This window comes from Suncus etruscus, chromosome 6 (genome assembly GCF_024139225.1).
Source record: "Suncus etruscus isolate mSunEtr1 chromosome 6, mSunEtr1.pri.cur, whole genome shotgun sequence".
NCBI lineage: Eukaryota > Metazoa > Chordata > Mammalia > Eulipotyphla > Soricidae > Suncus > Suncus etruscus.
This window is the reverse complement of record NC_064853.1, coordinates 60,532,754-60,554,744: the sequence shown is the minus strand read 5'-3', so window position 1 is coordinate 60,554,744 and position 21,991 is coordinate 60,532,754. Positions and strand designations below refer to the sequence as shown.

The 21,991-nt window shown below is 37.6% G+C and overlaps 1 non-coding gene across 1 annotated transcript; it reads right to left on the bottom strand.

Moving 5' to 3' along the window:
• Nucleotides 1-16,633: 16,633 nt before the first annotated feature.
• Nucleotides 16,634-16,838, bottom strand: LOC126012803 (small nucleolar RNA U3). Its single transcript, XR_007497176.1, has one exon. It is a non-coding gene; the product is annotated as a small nucleolar RNA U3 (small nucleolar RNA).
• Between the last annotated feature and the right edge of the window lie 5,153 nt (nucleotides 16,839-21,991).

Genomic DNA, 21,991 nt, shown 5'->3' with positions numbered 1-21,991 from the left:
GACCTAGGTTCAATTCACATTGATCACCAAAGCCTATCAAGAGTGACCTCTGAATACATAGCTTGGAGTAAACCCTGAGCACAGCAGGGTATGACTCCCAAAGAAAGAATAAGATCAAATGAAAACCATGATGTTGACTTGTGTAGAAGAAAGAAAGGAACAGGAAGGAATATACTATAAGAATAGAAAAACTTAAACTTGGCTTGTTAATAATATTTCAAAGTCAAAGGAAAAGCACTGGGCACAAGATGAGTTGTAATGATAAAGACACAAAGCACACAGATGCAGCCAATTATGTCATCCCCTTTTTAAAAAAAAAACGTTTCATTGATTGAAGTTCTGTGTTATATTATTGATGGTTTTCCATGCACATAATTTCAATACCATACCTAGGGTACTATATAGCTCTAAGAAAGAACAAAATTATGTAATTTGTCACAACATGGATGGAACTAGAGGAAATACGTCCAAGTGAAGTCAGGAAGAAGGAAAAGAATAAATATAGAATTGTTTATTTTGTTTTGGTCCACACTAGATTGTGGCTATTCTTTTCCCCAACTTCTTATTTATGCCACATGAATGTTCAGAACTGCCCACACCTTAAATGGGCAGGTAAAGGAGGTTGACTTAGGGAGAGAAAGGGGATAAGAAGGAGAGTTAGAAAGAGAAGTGTATGAGAGGAATCAGCAGCAGAGATTCAGCATCAGTTTCAGTTTCACCAAATCAGCATCAGAATCAGCGTTCGCAATTGAGCATCATCGAAGATGCAGCAGCAATAGCATCACCTGGAAGCCAGTTAGAAAGTCTGGAAAAAGCAGCTAAAAGGGAGACAGAGGGTGAGAGAGCCAGAAGGAGTAGAGAAGTAGCTGCTAGGAAAAGGCTTAGTATAAGAGGCCATGTGAGGAGGTGTGCATGGCGGTAGGGACTGTGAAATAACACTGTTTATTTTTTTCATTGACTTATCATTGGTTAAAATGTTTATTTTTTTTTATTGACTTATCATTGGTTAAACTGGAATATCATGAAATTAACTATTTGCTATATTTGTGCAATTGTTGTCACTCCCACCACCAGAAAGTTCCCCAATTTTCTTTTCTTTTTTTTATTTAAAGAACTTTATTACATACATGATTGTGTTTGGGTTTCAGTCATGTAAAGACCACCACCCATCACCAGTGCAACATTCCCATCACCAATGTCCCAAATCTCCCTCCTCCCCACCCAACCCCCGCCTGTACTCTAGACAGGCTTTCTATTTCCCTCGTACATTCTCATTATTAGGATAGTTCAAAACGTAATTATTTCTCTAACTAAACTCATCCCTGTTTGTGGTGAGCTTCATGAGGTGAGCTGTAACTTGCAGCTCTTTTCTCTTTTGTGTCTGAAAGTTATTATTGCAAGAATATCTTTCATTTTTCTTAAAACCCATAGATGAGTGAGACCATTCTGCGTCTTTCTCTCTCTCTCTGACTTATTTCACTTAGCATGATAGATTTCATGTACATCCATGTATAGGAACATTTTATGACTTCCTCTCTCCTGACAGCTGCATAATATTCCATTGTGTATATGTACCACAGTTTCTTTAGCCATTCACCTGTTGAAGAGTATCTTGGCTCTTTCCAGAGTCTTGCTATGGTAAATAGTGCTGCAATGAATATAGGTGTAAGGAAGGGGTTTTTGTATTGTATTTTTGTGTTCCTAGGGTATATTCCTAGGAGTGGTATAGCTGGATCGTATGAGAGCTCAATTTCTAGATTTTGAAGGAATCTCCATATCGCTTTCCATAAAGTTGGAACTAGACAGCATTCCCACCAGCAGTGGATAAGAGTTCCTTTCCCTCCACATCCCCGCCAACATCACATCATTCTTTGTGATGTGTGCCAATCTCTGTGATGTGAGGTGGTTATATTCTTATAGACAAAAACTGAATCAGAAGAAAAAAATATGGAGTCTATTCACTTAAAATAGTATCCCAAAACATCAATGTCTAGGAATCAACATTAAAAAAGACTTATCTAGAATATTATCATATATCATAATAGTTTTAAATCAATTCAGAAAATGATAGAAAACCCCAGAACACAAAAGTATTGCATGCTCATGGATTAGAAGAATAAATATTGCTACCTAAGCTGTGATATTGATTCAATTTAATCCTCATCCAAATTTTGACAACACTCTTCAAGAGTATAAGAAGTCAATAAAAAGTTTGTATTAATTCAGAATAATAATGAATAGCTAAAGCCATGTTAGAATATGAAATATGGTGGTATCTTGTTATCCAATTTAGAACTGTACTATCAAGCAATACTGATTAAAACTGCCTGGTACTGGAATAAAGAAAGACTCTGGGATCAATGGGTCAGAATTAAATACATAATGACAAGTTTTTGATAAAGAATATGAGAACATAAAATAAAGATACCATCTTCAACAAATGGTGCTGGGAAAACTGGATAACTATATATAATATGAAATAAAACTTAATCCCTATCTCAGACCTTACAAAAAAGTCAATTCAAGGTGTATTAAAGACTGAGATCTGATTAGAAAATATAATGAACATTGAGAAAACCTAGGCAGAATACTCCAAAGTTTGGATTTCAAAGTTATCTTCAATAATCTGAGAGCACTGGAAAAGGCAACAAAATAAAAATTAACAAATGGAACAATATCAGATCCAAAAGTTTCTGCATGGCATAAAGAACACTAGCTAAATATAACTCTAACTTAATGGGATAAAATATAGCATTCAACACTTCAGATAACAACTTAATACCCAGGATATATAAAATATTAACAAATATTATTGATAAATGTTAAGAAAACCAATAAACCCAAATAGTTTATTAAAATGGGGGAAAGAAACTAGATAGACACAGACTCATAGAAGAAGATAAGTGGAGCGCCAATAGGCACATTCCAAAGTGCTCAGCTTTAAGGAAACCCTATTAAGACATCAATGTTATTCCAGCTCATACCAACGAGAATGGCATGTAGCAAAAATAGTAGAATAAATATATTCTGGTGGGGAAAAAACTCTCATTCACTGCTGGTAGGAATGTTATCTGTTTCAACCTTTGTGGAAAACAGTATGGAGAGAAATCTGAGAGTGGAGCTGCCAGAAAAATGACTTTAACAAACTCAGAATTGAGCTATATCCAGCAATTTCACTTTTGTGTATTTATTCCCAGGACTTAAAAATATTCATACAAGGACTAGGGCTAGAATGCTAGCACAGTGGGTAAGTCATTTTCTTTGTATGAAGCCAACCTGGGTTTGAACCCTGGCATTTCAAATGGTCTCCCAAGCATGCCAGGAATGGTTTTTGAGGACAAAGCAAGGAGTAATGCTTGAGTACTGCGAGGTGTGATGAAAAACAAACAAAAAATTCATTCAAAAGAATTCTGCACACCATTATTAATTGCTGCAATAAGCACAATAGCTTGTGGACTCAACCTATGTGTCTAACCACAGAAAAATATATTATGGAGATGTAAATAACAACACAATGGAATACTATGCAAAGAATGATGAAATTCTGGAATTTGCTGCAACCTGGTTGGATATTGAGTGAATTTAGTCAGAAGCAAAAATGATCACAGGATAATATCACTTATCCATGGTATATAAATTAATTATCTTAGGAAATGTATTACTATAATTAGGATATGCCTAGATTAACCTTAACTCCAGAGCCAATGGAGAAGGACACAGAAGAAGTCAAAGCAGAAATGAAAATGAATACTAAAATGAAATGAGATCTGAGCTGCAACCACTGAACTGTAATGGGTTCTTCAAAGTGACAGACAGGAGGTGGGAGAGGTTGGTTGGTAGATGGAATATTATGGAGTATGAGAACACTGGTGGTAGTAGTTGGCACTGGTGGTGGGATTGGTATTGAAATACTATATGCCTAAAACTCAACTATCAGCGGCTTTGTAAACCACACTACTCTAAATAATTTTTTTAAATTTGGTGGTTTCAGCTTAAATAGCATGTTTTCAGTTTTGTTGAGTCTGCACTTTAATATATAACTATACTGATCTCCTACACTACAAACATAATCAAAGCCCCAAATTGTGTTCCTACAGATTGATACTCAAATGTGGAATTATTGAGAAATATGGCAGCTCAATTCTAAGTTCATTGAGGACTCTCCATACTGTGTTCCACAGGAACACAGACAACATTTCCACCAGCAGTAGATTCCTTTTTACCATATCCCCACCAGCATCGATCGTTCCTACCAGTTTTGCTATGTGCTGATCTCACTGTTTGAGATAGTATTTCATTAATGCTTTGATATAAGTTTACCTAATGATAAATGATGCACTTTTCACCCTTGATTCTACTAGGTTAACATTACATTACCATGCACTTTGGTGGGGACACCGTGTCTGGGTCTGTGCCACTGTCTGAGTAACCTAGAGAAAAGCATCCGTGGGGTCTGTACCCAAAGAGCCCCACCACTATTTTCCCTTCAAATCACAGTCATAAATATTCCTAGGAATCCACAGCAAACAGTCCAATCCACATAAAGGAGCCATTCCACCTCACAGGAACCAAATGCATGTCTGTCCCTGGGCTGAGTGAGAGAGAAATTTCTGCAAAGGTTCTGACTCAGTAGGGAGTACAGAGCTTAGTCTCTGTGAGCAGCCAGCAGGTGGTTCGGGTGGGTGGGCTATCTGGCACCGGCCATACCCAATCCTTTAGCCTCAAATACTCACTATCTAGATAGCTACCTCAGGATCCTTGCTTGCTTCAGCAGACAAAAATCCAGAGACTCACAGACCTCTTCACCTGGAGACTTAACCCTCAATCTCACTCTACCTCCCCAGGGCTCAGCCTTCTCAGCAGCTGCTTCTATCCTTATACAACATGCCGCTTTGACGATGGGGGTTACCCACCTTATTGCTATTTTGGTTGCCACATCGACCCACCTGAATATGAAAGATCTCTCCCATGGTGCAGCAGAGTGGAAACCGTTGACTCAGAGAGTGGTGGAGACAGGATCCAGGATAAGCACTAAGAAATGTGCTGCCCCAGCTCCACTTGAGAGCAGGACCTCACCCTTCCCTGTCATAGGGGCAGAACCTGTGAGACTGTGAGACCCTTTCTCAGGAAATTCAGCTGACACAGCCCTGCCTGTGGCCGTGCTGCGGAGACCACCTGCTCATGTTTAATGAGCTGCAAAGTCCAAATTCTCACCTCCTGCAGTAAGTAGAAGATTGCTTACAATCTTTGGCTGCTTTTTTTTCCTCCAAAGATAAGTTCGCTTATTATAAATGACCCCAATCCCAATAAGCTTCATTTTGAAAATGTCAACTCCACCCAAATTGACACACCATTTTTGGGACAATAATGCTTTAAATTAAATACATCGTAGCATTTATTAGTGAAGTCTTGGAATGTGTCTACTTTTTACAAATCTGAATCATTCATAATAGAAAGTATATGTAATAATATACTTGTATTTGATGTAAATCAAGTTCCATTTACACCTACCTTAGGCGTTTTAGGAATTTAAAAAATCTTTTATTCATTACAAAGCACAATTATATATACATATATTTATGTCTTCAGTTTAGCAGACTTTCTATATTCTTATATATATATTCTTATAACTTCCTTATTTTATTTTTTTAACCTTCTTTATAAAAGATAAATGCCTCCCAAGATAATAACCAGAATTCAAGTAAAACATATGGGTTCTTTTGTTTCTAGAGTTTTTTATATTTGGGGTCCAGTTCTCTAGAACAAAGGACTGAGGAGGTCACCAGTTGTTGAGAAAATACTTTATAGTCAGGAAACCCACCATATACTTGTTAATAATAAGGCAAAAATCTACACTAATTGGCAATAGAAAACTTTTTAGTTATTCTAGTTTTTTTAGTTATTTTAGTTATTTAGTCTTTTATTTCTTGTTTTGGAACTACACCCACTTGTGCTCTGTTAATCTGTGGTACTGGGGAAACCTGCCTGTTGAGCCACTTCTCTGGCAGAAAACATTTCTTAATCTAATCAGAATATTTTAGAGGACCCTCTTTTTGTATTACCAGACCCACTTCAAACCTGTGTTAGAACTAGGACAAAAATGAAAATTAAATCTTTATATCATTGAACTGTTTACAAATATAGTATTCATTTATTACTTGTTAAAATGTTCTGTCTTAATACTTTGACAACTACTCATTTTGTCTTCATTATATTCAGTTCATATATCTTCATTATAATTAAGATGGCACAATCAGAGTTAGAATTCTCTTTGTTTCTTAGGAACTCGTATCAACTGCTGGTGGGAATGCTGTCTGATCCAACTCGTATGGAAAATATTATGAAGGGTTCTCAGTAAACTCAAAATTGTACTATCATATGACCCAGCAATCCCTCTCATGAGTATCTACTCCAGAACCGAAAGACATTCATACAAAAGTGCTGTATGTGCACCACTATTCATTTTAGCACTCAGTACAATAGCCAAGACCTCGAATCAACCTAGATGTCCAACAACAGATGAATGGATCGTGAAGATGTGGTATATATACACAATGGAATACTACATAGCAATAAGAAATGATACAATCATGCAATTCTCAGCAACATGGATGGAGCTGGAAAATATTATGTTAAATAAAGTAAGTCAGAAGAAGAAGGAAAAATACAGAATAATATCACTTATATGTGGTATTTAGAATAACTCCATGAAGAAACACAACAGTCTACATTGTAGATACTAAAAACACCAAAGTGGCAGGGAATAGTGAGGAGATAAGATCAAATCAAGCAGAAGAGGAGAAACACAAAGCCTATAATCTCTTTTGTACTACAAAGAAACCTGCAACAATAGAAACAGATGTTTAGATCAAACAGGTGTTCAATCAACCTCTCAGTACAAAGGCATATAACAATGTACTAATGTTTTTATCCACAGAATCAGTTCCAGAATACGATTGGATGCAAAGACTCCTTCTACAGTGCTTATTATCAGTTCTTTTAATTTTATTATGTATAAAATAACTTTACATCTCCTTTGTTCACAGAAGTTCTTGGAGATATAGGTTGGACACCCCAACTTTGCAATTCAGTTATCTAACATATTAGACTCCAAATACAATACTTATTATGACAATGGCTTGATAAAATACTTAATGATTATGTCTTTACTATGAACTAAAGCTTATGATCATGGAGACCAAGGAATTAGGCAACTGCACACCAGAAACTTATGTTGCAGGTTCCACTCATTGAGTATATTTTTTGATAATTACTATTATCCCTTATCTTTTTTAATCTTATTTTTTCTTTTTCTTTCTTTTATTTATTTTGTAATTTTATTTCTCTTCTCCTTTTTTCTCCTTTAATTCAAACTATGTTACCAGTATAACATAATGCCTACACTGTAAGTTTACTTTTAAAAAAGGAACCTCAATGCACAAGAAAAGAGGGATGATGCTACATAAAGTAGACTCCTCTTAAAGTGCTTGCTATCATATTGCTTAGCACTCTAGACATGAAAATTATGTTTATCCTAAAATTTAGCGAAGTTCACCCCTGATATTTCAATTATTTTTTAAGTACTCTGACCCACCTGATAAGGGTCAGGACTCCAACCACAATCTATGAATAGATCTCTGATGTCTGTCTATAAGTGGGCATGAGTTTGTATGCAGTGGACTCCTCTGTTTGCCTAATCTATATTGTAAACAATCCATAACTATATTGTGTCTATCTCCTGTTATATATTATTCCTCTTCCTCCCCATTCAGAACTCCTATCCTCTCACCCACTTAATCCTGATCTGCTATCTCTCCCTATTTAATCATTTTAACCCTCAGTTCTTAAGTTCTTTGGAACTTAAGAACTCTGTTCACCTGCCCCAGTAAGCTGCTACCCAACTCCCAACATGAAAGGACATCCTCTCGGCCCCTCATCTCTCACCCTGACAAGAAGCTGCAATCACTTCTCCTGCTGACACAAACCATGCAGACCTCTTTCTTTCCTCCCCCAATGTGTACTATTGCTTGCTACTGAGCTCAGCTCCAAAGGTATTCCAAGCTCGAGAACACTACCTGGTCCTTTATGGCTGCAAACCATTTCTCAGATTTAATAAAACCACGGTATGGGCCAAAACCGTGCCCTGAATCTCATTCCTTCCAAGACTATCTCAAAAGACTTAATGGGAATATTTATATTTTCTTGTATGTTTAATTTCTTTTCTTCTTTTTCTTTCTTTCTTTCTTTCTTTCTTTCTTTCTTTCTTTCTTTCTTTCTTTCTTTCTTTCTTTCTTTCTTTCTTTCTTTCTTTCTTTCTTTCTTTCTTTCTTTCTTTCTTTCTTTCTTTCTTTCTTTCTTTCTTCTTTCTTTCTTTCTTTCTTTCTTACTTTCTTTCTTTCTCTCTCTCTCTCTTCTTTCTTTCTTTCTCTCTTCTTTCTTTCTTTCTTTCTCTCTTTCTTTCTTTCTTCTCTTTCTTTCTTTCTTTCTTTCTCTCTTTCTTTCTCTTTGTTTCTTTCTCTTTCTTTCTTTCTTTCTTTCTCTCTTTCTTTCTCTTCTCTCTCTCTCTTCTTTCTTTCTTTCTTTCTTTCTTTCTTTCTTTCTTTCTCTCTTTCTTTCTCTGTTTCTCTCTCTCTCTCTTTCTTTTCTTTCTTTCTTCTTCTTTCTTTCTTTCTTTCTTTCTTTCTTTCTTTCTTTCTTCTTTCTTTCTCTTTCTTTCTTTCTTTCTTTCTTTCTTTCTTTCTTTCTTTCTTTCTTTCTTTCTCTTTCTTTCTTTCTTTCTTTCTTTCTTTCTTTCTTTCTTTCTTTCTTTCTTTCTTTCTTTCTTTCTTCTTTCTTTCTTTCTTTTCTTTCTTTCTTTCTTTCTTTCTTTCTTTCTTTCTTTCTTTCTTTCTTTCTTTCTTTCTTTCTTTCTTTCTTTCTTTCTTTCTTTCTTTCTTTCTTTCTTTCTTTCTTTCTTTCTTTCTTTCTTTCTTCTTTCTTTCTTTCTTTCTTTCTTTCTTTCTTTCTTTCTTTCTTTCTTTCTTTCTTTCTTTCTTTCTTTCTTTCTTTCTTTCTTTCTTTCTTTCCTTTCCCTTTGTCACACCCGGCAGCACTCAGGGATTACTCCTGGCTCTATGCTCAGAAATCGCTCCTGGCAGGTTCGGGGGATCATATGGGATGCCAGGATTCAAACTACCGACCTTCTGCATGAAAGGCAAACGCCTTACCTCCATGCTATCTCTCCAGCCCCATTTTTAATTTCTCAATAGTATATTCTTAGTGTGTTTATTTCCAAATTTAAAGGTAGTCTCTTCCATCTCTTTCTCTCTCTCTCTCTCTCTCTTTTTTTTTTTTTATGATGCTCAGGGTTTACTCCTGGCTCTGTGCTCAAAAATCTCTCCTGGCTTAGGGGACCATATAGGGTGCTGGGGCCCAAAGCCAGGTCTGTCCTGGGTCAGCTGCATGCAAGACAAATGCCCTATAGTTGTGCTATCACTCCTGCCCCTCCATCTATTTTTTTTAATTCCTATTTTTCTTTTTTCTTGTTTTGGTTTTGCTTAGTACACAATTCTAGTAGAATAGTCTTGGTTGGATAAAAAGCTCAGGTCAAAACCAGGGCACAGGAATGGTATAGCTTGTCATTTTTACCCCCAAATGCACCAACAATATAATATGGTATTGTTCCTTTTTGCATAGGCAAACTGAAATGGGGAAATCTTATATCTAGAAACAAGTTTTTATCTACTAAGAATAAGAACCCATAAATTTTTATAATACAGGGATGCCTTCCACCTTGTACATATGTCATGGAAACTTGACTTAGACCTCATGTAATTGAACATTGACCGGCCATTCCTGAACCACAGATCACAGCCTTAGAACTGGCACAATTCCCTGCTGCAGCACCAGGAAGTAAACTTCCCCCAGGGTTAGTTTCTTATGACACTCTGGTACCAACTTGCCCGGGGTAGGTTCAAATGACACCCTGTCAACTAGAAAACAGCAACAATTGATCTAAGGGCGGGTTGCCCTACCTCATCACTTAATGGTGAGATGATCTCAGAAGACATTCTGTCCTCTGATCTGTGCAAAACCCAAGATCATTAAATACCGAAGACTTACTACAACAACCGTGACTGAACAGAACGTCTGGAACTATAAAGGCTCTGTCCTAGACTTCATCCTAGGATCTGTGCAAAAACCAAGATCTCCAATTACAGAGGACCATTTTGAAAACCACAACAAAGCAGAACATTTCCAGTTATCACAAAGAAAGGCTTAGGTGTTTGACAATGAGCAAATCTGGAGCCTGTAGTTGGGCTCAAGGCATTATACTTCAAAGGTGAAGGCATCCTGTATCTCTTAGGCCAATGGAATTTTCTTTCTAATTTCTTCAAAACTTGATACGCTTATGCAAAAACAAACAAACTAAAAACACCTTGCCACACCAGCTCCACTCATTTTTTTAAATTCATTTTTATAGCTTCTAGACAGTGGCTCACACCTGCTTTTCTTTTTCTTTTTTTTTTTAATTCAGAACCATAGAACATGAATCATCATGTTCTTCCTCATATTTTTATATCTTTCTAAAAACTGAGGAAAGGAAAAAAAAGTGGATGGTACCAGGGGCAAAGCAGTCTCATGAGCATTGAGTGGAAATAAAAAATGATCAGACTTAAATACCTCCTGCCACCATAATTTAAGGAAATTTAAAATCAGAAGGCCTGCTGGGCTCCCCCAATGAGGATGGCTGAGAAAAGACCTTAAAAAGAGGTCGCTTCCTTGAGAAGTGAGGGTAGTATTTCTCAAGCTTTGTAATAGTTTCAAATAATAGTTGCAAACATATATTTGGCCTAACAAGAATCTCCTTGCTGCTGTGCTAAGTATGTAGATACTTGAACATTTACTTCCAGATGACAAAATTAGTACATACAAATATGACCTTGATTAAATATTACCTTTACCTGGAAAATTCAGCATCAAGAGAAGCATAAAAATAACTTTGTATGGTGGGCTCTATTAGGGGTCCCCAGGCTTCCCCCCCCCTCTACTCTAGGGGGGAGGAGCAGAGGAAGGGGACAGGCAGATAGCTGGCTTCCAGTGCCTTGATCCTGGAGGCTAGGTCTTCCCAGGTATGGGGTTAGGGGACACTCCATTTTGGAGGTCTTTTCCATAGCTTGGGGGGTGCTGGGGAGCTTGGCAGGCCGTTCCCCTATTTCTCCCCTTCATTCCAGGTCTTCTCTGGTTGCCGGTCCAGGTGGTCTCTATTGTGGTCCTCAGTCTCTCCGCCTTTGTCTCTCTACACTAAGGGGGGGGGACGCATGGGATGGAGGGCGGGCCAATGTGGTATATTTTTTTCTCATTGGTCTCCATTTTAAAAACTGTGTGGGGGCGTACCATATATATTCAAAATAAAAATGGGAGGATGGACTCAGTCTGGGAGGAGACCACTTTGCTTGTGGGTACCATATATATTCAAAATAAAAATGGGAGGATGGACTCTCAGTCTGGGAGGAGACCACTTTGCTTGTGGGTACCATATATATTCAAAATAAAAATGAGAGGTTGGACTCTCAGGCTGGGAATAGACCAGTACTCTTTTTCTACTTGTTTATTCTCAGCGGCTTCTTGGCCTCTTCCTTTCTTCACTGTGTAACTGTGTTTTCTACCATACTACGTTTCTGATTAGCTCCCACATACGGTGACTATTGAGTCCACTGTCTTAAGTTATATTGTTTATTTCCCCACTTTTTATCCCTTTGTTATTTGTTAAATAAGGAAGTTAGTAGAAGTGTCCCTCCATTTAATGTTTATATAAGAACCAAGTCAATTCAATTGTTGGACTTGTTATAATATCCCCATAGGCACCAATCTCATCATGTGATACTGTTCTTCCTTTGCATAGGCACATTAAAATGGGAAATTATATTCAAACACATTCTTACAGAGATAGGAACACACAAATCTTGTAATGCAGTAGGACCTTACACCCTGAAATTGTCATAAAGACCTGGCTCATTTCTTGAAATATTGGGCATTGTCCATTAACCCCTAAACCAGGGATGCCATCTACAAAGCAGCATGGTTCTGTACTACATCACCTGAATGCAGTCCTCTACCAGGGAAGATCCTACCACTGCTCTGGCATAGACCTATCCAACAGAGACTTCCTTTTAACACCTAGAGTAAGGTATTTTGGTGAAAGAGTCCCTCTCTATCTTTCCTTCCCTTTGTTATTTGTTAAATAAGAAAGTTTGTAGAAGTGTCCCTCCATTTATATATAAGAACCAAGTCAATTGGATTATTGGACTTGTTCTAGCATCCCCATAGGCACCAATCTCACTGGGAACTGTTCAATAAGAAATTTTGGTGAAACAGTTTCTCAGTTTAATGCTTATATTTGAACCAGGTCACGGGAATTGTTGGATCTGCTCTTGCGGCCCCCTTATGTGCTGATAACACCAGGTGGCATTATTCCTTGTTTGCATGGGCACATTAAAATGGAAAATACTATACATACAAATAATTTCTTATCTAATAGAGATGGAAACCCACTAATCTTGTGGTGCAATGGAACCTTACAAACCCTGACCATTGATTGACATGATGACCTGGCACAGGCCTCAGAGGTTTGGGCATTTTCCAGTCACCCCTGAACCAGGGAAGCCATCTATGAAATATTCAACGTTGTTTACGACATCACCTGGAAGCAATCCTCTACCGGGGAAGACCCTACTGCTGCTCTGACATTGATTTACTCAAAAGAGTCTCCCCTTAATACTGTGAAGATTTAAACAACAACAACGACTTGCATACTGGACAGGGCTTTCTGCATTGCCCTTTAATTGTGAGATGAAATTAGATGCTGCTCCGCACCATCCTGACTTCAATGTGGGATGTACAGATTTCAGGACCTTCAATGCAGAGGCGTGAGATCAACAACAGAGACTGTGAAAGGTATAACTGTATGGGCACTGCAGACAATGACCAGGATTGGACAAACTGGTTTGCCTGGAGCCTAGAAATGATCTTCTGTCAGGAAACTTCAGGGGTAGGGTCTCCTTGTACTTAGGCCAAAGTTTTTCCTTTCCATGACCCCCATACTTTGGTGGGCCCATGCAAACGATAATTTCCACACTAACATTGTTTTTACAGTGCTCCTTTGACTCCAAACCTTAAAAAAAGGTGATGGTCACTATCACTAACAGGTATAAATAGCACAAACCTGAGAACAACAATCCATGTTAATTTATAAGAATTGTGTCCTTGTGATGTCTTATAAATAATGTGCTGTAGGCAGCACTGAGTAGTTGCATCATTCTGATATATTTAATTTTGTGTGTATCCTGTAATTATGTCATAATGTTTTCAGAGAACTTACTGTAAAGAACAAGATATACCTTTGTTGTACTATAAAAAAAAAATCTTTGTAATTCTCAAAGTAAAGTTAGGCCTTTTAAAATAGATTCTGCTTGGGGCCGGCGAGATGGCGCTAGAGGTAAGGTGTCTGCCTTGCAAGCGCTAGCCAAGGAAGGACCGCGGTTTGATCCCCTGGTGTCCCATATGGTCCCCCAAGCCAGGGGCAATTTCTGAGCCCTTACCCAGGAGTAACCCCTGAGCATCAAACGGGTGTGGCCGAAAAAAAATATATTCATAGATTCTGCTCAGATGAAAGGAGCTCTTTGTACGAACACCTGGCAAACTTGCTAATCTTTTAATTTATATCAGAATTGACACCCAAGGTCCAACCTAGGAGTAAAAATCTTTCAAATGTCAAAGTTTGCCCTTAGACACTAGAAAAGCCTCTGACTCAACTCCCCCCTGTCTTTTATTAGAACTTCTCATTCTGAAGAGTTGTAACCCACACTAAAGGACTGTATATCATCTGTTGTGAAGAAACTTGTAGATCAAACAGTATGCACTGAAAAGCTTGTTTAGACAACAAGTACAATTTTTTTAACCTTGCAAGAAAGCAGGTGTAGGCAGTCTCTCACATGTAAAATTCATGTTTAAATACACCTCCGAAGCATTCATTAAACAGACACACAATTATGATCCATTATAACAACTGAGTGTATGCCCTTTGTTCACCAAAACTTGCCCCCACTTTCCTGAGGGACCCAGAGAACTCCCTGAAGTGTCTGAACAAATAGGCCACGGCAAATACCCAACTCAAAGTTAATGACAATAGGGGCCGGGAAGGTAGCGCTACAGGTAAGCCTTGCAAGCGCTAGGGTAGGATGGACTGCGGTTCGATTCCCCAGTGTCCCATATGATCCTTCCAAGCCAGGGGCAATTTCTGAGCGTATAGCCAGGAGTAACCCCTGAGTGTCAAACGGGTGCGGCCCAAAAACCAAAACCAAAACCAAAAAAAAAAAGTTAATGACAATAGAATCAAGGGACCCAAATCACAACAAGCTATACACAAAAGTGACCTGTTACACTAGCAGTCCAGAGGGCTAAGGGTGGAGGTATGGGATGCATGCTGGGAACAGAAGCAGGGGGAGGTCAATTCTGGTGGTAGGAATTGAGCTAATTCACTCTCACTATGCACCTTAAATATAACTGTGAAATACTTATAATTCACATTGATCTGAATAAAAATTAAATAAAAAAGAATTTCTTTCTTATAAGAAGGATTCATTATCATAACTCTCACTTTCCTGGTTTATGCTCTTTATTTTTCTTCCATGTTTACCCCAATTTTTTCTAGATCTATGAAGTGTTTTATATCCAGGCTCTGAAAAGTTTGGCTTACAAAAGCAAAAGTACAATCTGTAGCATCAGCAAACAGTTGCTCTCACCTGCCTGATTTTGCTGGGTAGAAAACGGGGAAAAACAAATAGACAATTGAAGCAAACAGATTCATTTAGATAGGAACCTGTATTGTCCTTAGTGCTCAGAACATGTTGCTAGGCCAGCCCACTTGCCCAGAATAGCTTTTGTTTTATTTAGGCACCTTAGGCTTATGACCTTGACTCAGCTCACAATGCTTGACCCTTCCTCACTCTGATTGACCTAATTCAGGTACTTGGACATATTCAGCTACCCAGTTTTTTTAAAATACAATTTTTTAATTAACTGACTATGAGATACATAGTGACAAAGTTGTTCATGATTCAATTTTCAGTCATGCAATGTCCAACACCCTTTACCAGTGATCAATTCCTGCCAATCAATCCCCTTGTCCCCTCCTCTGCTTGCATATATGACAGACCTTTCTCTGTTTCTCTGTCTCTCTTCTTTATAGACACTATAGTTTGCAGTATTTTACTGAAGGGGTATTATCCATATTGTTTTATCTTCTTCAGCATCTAGTTCTTGCCCAGAGGGATCATTTCCAACTATCATTGTCATTGTGGTCCCTCCTCTGCCCTAGCTGCACTGTTATACTATTTGTAGCTCACTTTCAATAATTGACTGGTTCTCTTGGTCCTCATCTCTATTGTCTTTGGAGATTAATAACATACTATATATATTTTTAATATCTCACAAACGAGTGTTCTCATTCTATGTCTATCTCTCCCTCTGACTTACTTTGCTTAGCATAACACTCTTCATACCTGTGTATAAGCAAGTTTAATTACTTTATTTTCAAAACAGCTGCATAGTATTTCACAGTGTTGATGTATTAGTTTCTTTATTCATATTCACTCATCTGTTCTCAACACTTGGGTTCTTTCTGGCTATTGTTAATAGTGCTACAGTGAATATAGAAATGCAGAGGGCTTTTCTGTATTGTGATTTTGTGCCCCTTGGCCCCAATTCCTATATTCTTGGAAGTGTTTTACTAAGTCATAGGGTAACATAATTTCTAGTTATCTTGAGAAATGTTCATATAGTTTCCAAAAAAGGCTGGACCAGTCTACATTCTCACCAGCAGTGAATAAAATTTTCTTTCTCCATGCAGCCACATAGTACTGATTATACTTGTTCTTCTTGATGTGTGCCAGTCTCTGGGGTGTGAAGTGATATATCATTATTGTTTTGATTTGCATCTCCCTGATGATTAATGATGAGGAACATTTCTTATGTGCATTTGGTCATCTAAATTTCTTCTTCGAAGAAGTTTCTCTTCATCTCCTTTTTTCACTTTTGGATGGGGTTAGATATTTTTCATCTTAAGCTCCATTAGTTCTTTATATAGTTTAGATATTAACCCATTGTTAGATGGATATTGGGTAAATATCCATTGGTTTCTCTGCTATCTCCCTCACTACTTGTTCTTCCTCCTCCCCTTTGTCCTCCTCTTCTGGTATTCCTATAATTCTGAAATTAATTCTTTTTTTTTTTTTTTTTTTTTTTTTTTGGTTTTTGGGTCACACCCAGCAACGCTCAGGGGCTACTCCTGGCTCTACACTCAGAAATTGCTCCTGGCAGGCTCGAGGAACCATATGGGATGCTGGGATTCGAACCACTATCCTTCTGCATGCAAGGCAAAAGCCCTACCTCCATGCCATCTCTCCAGCTCCTCTACTATCTTTTTTGACTTTTTTTTTTTTATCACTGCTGGCTTGTAATTTGTCTTCAACTTTATCTATGCAATTCTCCACCTGTGTAATTCTACTACTATGGCTTGCTGACATGTTTTTAAGTTTTTATCAGTTCCATTTGTATGAATTGTTTCTTTTTTCTTTTCTTTTTTTTTTTTTTTACCACTCAGACTGCATCCTCTCCCTCTACCCTCTACAAAGGAAAGGGAGAATCATCGATGGTCAAAGGCAGTTGCACAAGCGACATCTAGAGCCGGCTTCATGCTCAGGAGAGGACGCTCTGGCTCATGGCTTCAGGTGCTCTCTACACGATCAGAGAAACTTCTCTAGTCAAACTATAGAAATGATCCCTGAAAGTATAGTCTTGGATTTTTTCATTTTATGAGTTATTCTTTGAGTTTGTTGAATTGTTCATTTATATTTTTCTTAATTTTGCAAGCTAGTGACTCCTTAATTTTTATTGCTGAAATATTAAGTGTTGATTTTAGGTCCTCATCTATAAGTCTCAGACATTTTGCTCTACTTGGATTATTGCCAGTATTTCTCTCCATATCCCCAGCTGCAGGTATCTTCCTTAGTTTCCCCATTGTTCTTTAAATTTAGTAGTTGGGATGCTGGAGTTTCAGGGTTTTTAAAAATGTGATCTATTGAACAGTTTTTATAAAAGGTGGCTAGACTTGTATTTGTTTTAGAGCCTATTTTTCTAAACAAATGAGGATATCTAAGTATGATTAAAAATTTGCAAACTTGTTCATTAGTTTGTTCAGCTAGGTTTTTAGCTGTATATTTCTAAGAAAAAGAAGTGCTAGGTTCAATCTGCCTGGAACTACATAATATAAATCAAACATGTCTTCATGTAGATGTGCATGTCCATGTGGTTTGGGAAAAATAGAGTTGATGGGAGGGACTGGAGGTTATCTGTTTCTACCCAGACATAGCCTTGAAATGGCCTCAAGAGACAGATGATCAGGACAGCTCCTTTTCTTATATCAGAAATATTAATGACCTTTTCATTTTCTTTTCCAGTCTGCTCTATTCATATAGTTTTTTCTGCATCCTAAATAATGATCTTTGCTATCTCACTTATGCTCAACCTGTCTTCAATTCAATTAATACTAGATGATTATCAGCTCCTTGCTTTGGGTGAATCTTGGCTAGATTTTGTTCTGATATTTTATGTATTGCTAGAGTAAGTATTAAGATTTCCTGCTCATTACTTCCTACTCGATAATAGTGCTTATTCTTATTCTTTTCAATACAGCTACATTTGAGATACTAATAATATATAAAGTCTCTATTTGGGACAGATGACAATTGTTGGCATTCATTGATTAAATACTGGCCTCTTTTCTGAAGGGAAATTCTCCATAGGTGCAGTTGCTATCTGTAGAAACTACCAGCATTATCCAAGAAATCTTTATAGGTCTGAAAGGCCTCAGAGAGTAATGATAAACAGTCAGCTCCCAATAATCTCCTGGATTCCTGACAATGTCACTCTAGCCCATTTCCTAAAAAAAAATTTTTTTTTAATGACTTTAATGAGTTGGACTCTTTTCCTTCTCATTTAGCACCCTCCCCTCATTTTGTTGTTATTATTTGTCTTTTGGGCCACACTTGATGGTGCTCAGGGTCACTTTTGGTGATGCTTTGTGCCAATTATCAAATCTATGTTGACCAACTGTAAGGCAAGCCCCTTTCCCAGTGCACTATCTTTTCAGTCCCAGGAGTTTGGGAGTTTCTCTTTCCAACATGTGTTTAATGCAGGGTAGTAAGTTTATCATGTACTCAAAGCTTAAGTCATAGAAGCAAAGTAGAGAATGAGAACTTGCTGTTTCTTTTTTTGACTTTTCATCCAATTGTATATCTCTTGAGTAATAAGTCAGCACAGATTGGTGTATCTTTTAGGATACATGAAGATAATAAGTTCTGTCTAGAAAAAGAAAAAAATCAACTTTTATACCAAATTATATATAGCCTACAATTCAATCTGCTGTGCTGCTAGATGTTTTGACTGCCACCATTCTGTGGCCACATCTTTGTAGTTATATTGCCTGCAATATCTGATATGCCTATCATTTTCACTAGTGTACCAGGAAGTAACATTTTACACAAATTGATAGCCTACTGCTGCCATCGTTAGAAGAATTTCCAAAAGCACATCATTAACCCCTAATATAAATGTACCCTTTGGGCATTAGGCCAACTGGTCTGAGAAGAGCCCTTTGAGTAATAACCCTTTTCTCCTTCATAACCTTTTCTCTATCTAATCCAGGGTCAGTCTTAAGAGCAAGTGTGTCAGCATAACTACATGTGGACAAATCAAGCTTCCTCTATCTGCTTCATCCTGAGGGAAAAGCTAATGCTAAAGTGACATTCTAAGAAGTACATCTATTTTCACTGCATTTCTATAGAGGCACAGGATAAAACACACACACACACACACACACACACACACGCACAACATCTTCCCTAGACTCTAAATTATTTTAATTTGGGGGGGGGAGTAGCACATCCCGTGGTGCTTAGGGGTTACTCCTTGCTCTTCACTCAGAAATCGTTCCTGGCAGGCTCAGGGGACTACATGGAATGCCTGGGATTGAACCCAGGTCCATATTGAGTCAGAAGCATGGAAGGCGAATGCCCTTCCACTGTGCTATATCACTCTGGCCCTTCTAAATTTTTTTGAATGCCTTTTATTTATTTATGTATTTATTTATTTATTTATTTATTTTAGTTTTGGCACCATACCTGGTGATGCTCAGGGGTTACTCCTGGCTATGCACTCAGAAATTGCTCTTGACTTGGGGGACCATATGGGACATAGGGGGATAGAACTGCGGTCTGTCCTAGGTTAGCGGGTGCAAGGCAGAAAGCAAATGCCCTACTACTTGCGCCACCACTCTGGCCCCATGGAGGCCTATTTTTTTTCTTCTTCTCTTTTTTCTTCTCTTGAATGCCTTTTAAAAGGCAATGAAGATTTACTTCATTGCTGGAAAGCTGACTTCTACAGTTGCTAATTCACACCTATGGCCTGAATCCCATTATCTTATGGTTCTAGGAGGAGAGAAAGTAGACTATTCTGTTTCTATTTATATTGGAATTTTAGACTAATGGTTGTATTTTATTTTAACTATGTTTAATTTCTTTAAAGATCTGTTTTCTTTTGAGTGAGGGGTCAAAAGCATACACTGTTTCTGAAAAGCCTTGGTTAGAAAGAAAAAAAAATGAAAACTTGAAAAAAAGAAAGCAAATAAATTATAACTGAATTATGGAATATATCATAAATATCTGAGAGTCCAGTGGAACATCAAGGAGTTCAGATTAATATATGAGGAAAAAGTTTAAATAAATCTGGCAGTCTTCATGGTTTTCTCTAAACAGAAAACAATGTCTGGATAGAATAACTAACATCACATTTTTTTGTTTTTATTTTGTTTTTCTTTATTTAAACATCTTGATTACACATATGATTGTGATTAGGTTTCAGTCATGTAAAGAACACCCTCTTCACCAGTGCAACATTCCCACCACCAGTGTCCCAAATCTCCCTCCATCCCACCCCACCCCCACCTTTACTCTAGACAGGCTTTCCAGTTTCCTCATTCATTCACATGATTATGGTAGTTCTCTGTGTATTTATTTCTATAACTGCACTCACCACTCTTTGTGGTGAGCTTCATGAAGTGAGCTGGAAGTTCCAGCCCTCCTCTCATTGTCTCTGAGGATTGTTGCAAAAATGACTTTTATTTTTCTTAAAACCCATAGATGAGTGAAACTATCCCGCATCTCTCTCTCTCTCCTTCTGACTTATTTCACTCAGCATGATAGATTCCATATACATCCATGTATAGGAAAATTTCATGACTTCATCTCTCCTGACAGCTGCATAATATTCCATTGTGTATATGTACAACAGTTTCTTTAGCCATTCATCTGTTGAAGGGCATCTTGGTTGTTTCCAGTGCCTGGCTATTGTGAATAGTGCTGCAATAAATATAGGTGTGAGGAAGGGGTTTTGTATTGTGTTCTTGTGTTCTTAGGGTATATCCCTAGGAGTGGAATAGCTGGGTCTAATGGGAGCTCGATTTCCAGTTTTTGGAGGAATCTCCATAACACTTTCCATAGAGGTTGGACTAGGCGGCATTCCCACCAGCAGTGGATAAGAGTTCCTTTCTTTCCACTTCCCCACCAGCACTGATTGTTCTCACTCTTTGTGATGTATGCCAATCTCTGGTGTGAGATGGTATCTCATCGTTGTTTTGATTTGCATCTCCCTGATGATTAGTGATGAGGAGCATTTTTTCATGTGCCTTTTGGCCATTTGTATTTCTTTTTTATCAAAGCGTCTGTTCATTTCTTCTCCCCATTTTTTGATGGGATTAGATGTTTTTTTCTTGTAAAGTTCTGTCAGTGCGCTGTATATTTTAGACACTAGCCCCTTATCTGATGGGTGTTGGGTGAATAGTTTCTCCCAGTCGGTGAGTGGCTCTTGTATCCTGGGCACTATTTCTTTTGAGGTGCAGAAGCTTCTCAGCTTAATGTATTCCCATCTGTTGATCTCTGCATTTTTTTCACCTTGATGAAAAGATTATGGACTGGCCAATGATCTCATTTTTAAAATTTGATTTAAATAAGTGGCTAGCCAATATTTTAAAATGGGAAGTGTTTTATTTTAAACTTTAGTTTTTTATCCCGATTTTACAGAGCAATTTTAACAAAAACAAATCAAAATTTATGTTCTCAACCATTGGCTTTTTTTACTTTTTATGTAAAAGGAGAAAAAATTGATTATAACTTAGATGTCTGTGGATAGATCTTAGGCATTTGCAGTATTTCAATTCTCCCCAGGTGATTCAATGGAAAAATCATAGTTATAACTACTGAATATAAAGTTGGAGGAAAGAGTAGACACTAATCTTCTTTTATTCTAGAATTGCTTTGGTTATTTGGAGTGAGGTAGGCTATTACCCTATATATACACATATATATGTATATATATCAACAGCATTTGATCTATATCTTTAAAAATGTCATGGGAGTTTGGAGCAATGACACAGTGGGAAGAAAGGCTCTTAACTTGCATGCAGTCAACCTGGGTTCTCTCCCCCAACATGCCATATGCCTATCAGGAGCAATTCCTGAGTGCAGAAGCAAAAGTAACCCTTCAGAATTGCAGAGTATGTCCCTCCTCCCAAACAAAACAGCAAAATGCCTTGTAGGGTGCTCTAGTACAGCACAGAAGTTGCTTGAATTAAATGGGGGCAACATGGGTCCAATCAGTAGTATCCCACATGATTGCTAAAGAGACACCAGGAGTAATTCCTGAGTGTGGAAACAGGAGTTAATCCTGAGCATCAATGAGTGTGTAGCCTAGATCACCACCACCCCTTTTATGGGTACTTTTTATAGAAATTGCATTCAATCTATATATTGCTTTGAGTAAGGTCATTTTGGTAATGTTAATCATTCCAATTCATAAACAGGTAATGTTTTTATTTTCTTGAAACTTTTCTTTCTTT